Source organism: Arvicanthis niloticus, chromosome 18 (assembly GCF_011762505.2).
Source record: "Arvicanthis niloticus isolate mArvNil1 chromosome 18, mArvNil1.pat.X, whole genome shotgun sequence".
Classification (NCBI taxonomy): domain Eukaryota; kingdom Metazoa; phylum Chordata; class Mammalia; order Rodentia; family Muridae; genus Arvicanthis; species Arvicanthis niloticus.
In genome coordinates this window covers 27197729-27200224 of record NC_047675.1, presented here as the reverse complement: position 1 = coordinate 27200224, position 2496 = coordinate 27197729, and the positions used below count along the sequence as shown (strand labels likewise).

Sequence of the window (2496 nt, the reverse complement as noted above, 5' to 3'; positions counted from 1 at the left end):
AACTACTACTAATACTAATAATAATAATAGATAATGGTGAATAGATGACATATAAACAGAAATTAAAATATTTGTAATGTTTTTATTTTGATGTCTGAAATTTGGTTGTGAGCACGTAGAAGTCAAAGGAGAATCCTCAGGAGTCATTTCTCACTTACCATCATATGGGAATCAAGGCCTGTATATAAGACTTCTACTTACTGAATTACCTTGCTAGTTCAAATTCTTTTTTTTTTTTGAAAGCAAACCAGGACAATCCTTTATTGGGAGCAGAGAGCAGCCCGGCACAATGACCAACAACAGATGGAGACAGCCTGCACGGCATCCTCCACGATACAGGCTCTCTACTAGCAAAAATTAACTGGAAAATGGACTCCTCGGGGCAGCATCCCATCCCTGAAGATGACTATGGGTCACTAGAGATACAGCCCCTCAGGGGTGCCTTCTTGTTTTTTATAAAGAACATTCTCTTTAGATTTGTTACTTCGTTTGTTACTTTCATTCTGCGTTCCCGCAAGGCCATCAAGCCAGTCTCTGTACAGATTGCCTTGATGTCAGCCCCAGAGAGGTCATCCTTTGCCGTGATCAAGTCATCCAAGGTCACATCATCAGCCAGCGTCATCCTGCTTGTGTGAATCTAGAAGATACGTTTCTTGGTCTTCTCATCACGCAGGGGGAATTCGATCTTTCTGTCAATGCGGCCTGGTCTGATAAGTGCTGGATCCAAAGTTTCTATTCGGTTTGTGGCCATGATAACTTTTACATCTCTCCTCGAATCAAATCCATTCAACTGGTTCAACAGTTTCAACATTGTTCGCTGAATTTCTCTCTCACCTCCAGAGTTTGAATCGTATCTTTTGGTCCCAATGGCATCAATCTCATCAATGAATACAATGGATGGTGCATGTTCTTCAGCAACCCGGAAGAGCTCCCGAACAAGCTTGGGCCTGTCACCTAGGTACTTCTGAATAAGTTCTGAGCCAACCACTCACAAGAAACTGGCTGAAGTTTGGTTCGCTACTGCTTAGGCCAATAGAGTTTTACCTGTTCCTGGCAGACCGTAGAGAATGACCCCCTTAGGGGGCTTTATCCCCATTTTTTCGTAATACTCAGGATGGGTAAGGGGAAGCTCTACAGATTCCTTAATTTCCTGGATCTGGTTGTCCAGTTCCCCAATAACTGCGTAGGTTTCCTGGGGGGCCTTTTCCACCTTCATCACTGTGACCAGAGGATCCGTGTCATCCATGAGCACCCCATCACAGCATGCACCTTGTGGTTGAGTAGGACTGAACAGCCTGGTTCCAACAGATCCTTGTCTACAAATGACAGGATGCTGACGTAGTGTTCTAAGCCCACAGATGTAGACACAATGGCATGATTATCATCAATGATCTCTTCCAAGATTCCTACAGACATGGGAGTCCCCCTGAGATCATCCACTTTTGATCTTTCCTCCTCTTGCTTTTCTTCTAACGGCTTCATCTGTTCCTGGTTTCTAATGAACTTCTCCTCCATGAGAAGACAGTCTTTTATCCTCTCGAGCTTCAGTAATTTCAGACGGCACTGGGTGTGAGGTGTTACCAGTGGCAGTTTGCTGGCGGCATCTGGTCCCTTTGTTTTCTTCTGTAGGAAGCCGCAGTTAGCGGTGATATGCGCCATTCCAAGATGGCGCGGACATTGTGTCCTCTCCACTAGTAAACAATTAACTGCGCAGGTGCAAAGGCAGAAAGCCTGCCAAAGTCATTGGCCAATCCCGAGGCGTAATATTGGGTGATGAGTGAACAGCCAATCAAAAGTGAATACGTCACTCTAGGGTGTATTTAAGCTGTGCCTCTTCCTGTCTTTGCCCCTTCCGTGTCTTTCTGCTTCTGCTGTTACAAGTAAAGCCTCATTTGTAGTAATACCTGATCACTGCCTCTGTGTCCTTTTTCGTGGGCGAAGGGGACACGAGAGGCACGTGGAACAACTAGAGCCAAAACCCGAGAGTTTCAAGGCGACTCGGAGGCCCCCAAGTTTTGGGGTGGGTTAAAAGACTACAGGATCGAGGTACACCTCTGGAAGATATGCCTGGGGTGGAAGCATTTGTGGCAAGCGGATTTAAACTCACTGCGGCCGCTCCACTAGCTAGCCTCTTGCTTGCATTGCATTTGTTTTTAACTTATTTGTGTTGTGAGAATGAGGGCCACTCTAGCATACCAGAACCAGGGCATGTTAGCCGGCATCAGGCCAAAGGGCCTAGGGGTCAGGCCAAAGAGCCTGGGGAGATAGAGTACTCAAAAGGAACAAGGGCTACTGCAGAGCTCATTAAGCTAATGGACCCTTCACCGGTGGATGGAGAGAGAGTGGAGGACAAAAGGACCCTCCTATATGACAGAATCTTTGGGGAAGCGTCTGCGCTCTGCTACCTGTGGCGGCTTGCAGCCCGGCAGAGCAAGAGCAAGGGAGCGTGGCGTGAAAGACAGGCAGAAGTGGGAGACAGTCTGCCCTGGGAAGCGG

General features: G+C 47.0%; 1 pseudogene; it reads right to left on the bottom strand.

Moving 5' to 3' along the window:
• Positions 1-232: 232 nt before the first annotated feature.
• On the bottom strand, positions 233-1619 carry LOC117723217 (26S proteasome regulatory subunit 4 pseudogene; annotated as a pseudogene).
• Positions 1620-2496: the final 877 nt, after the last annotated feature.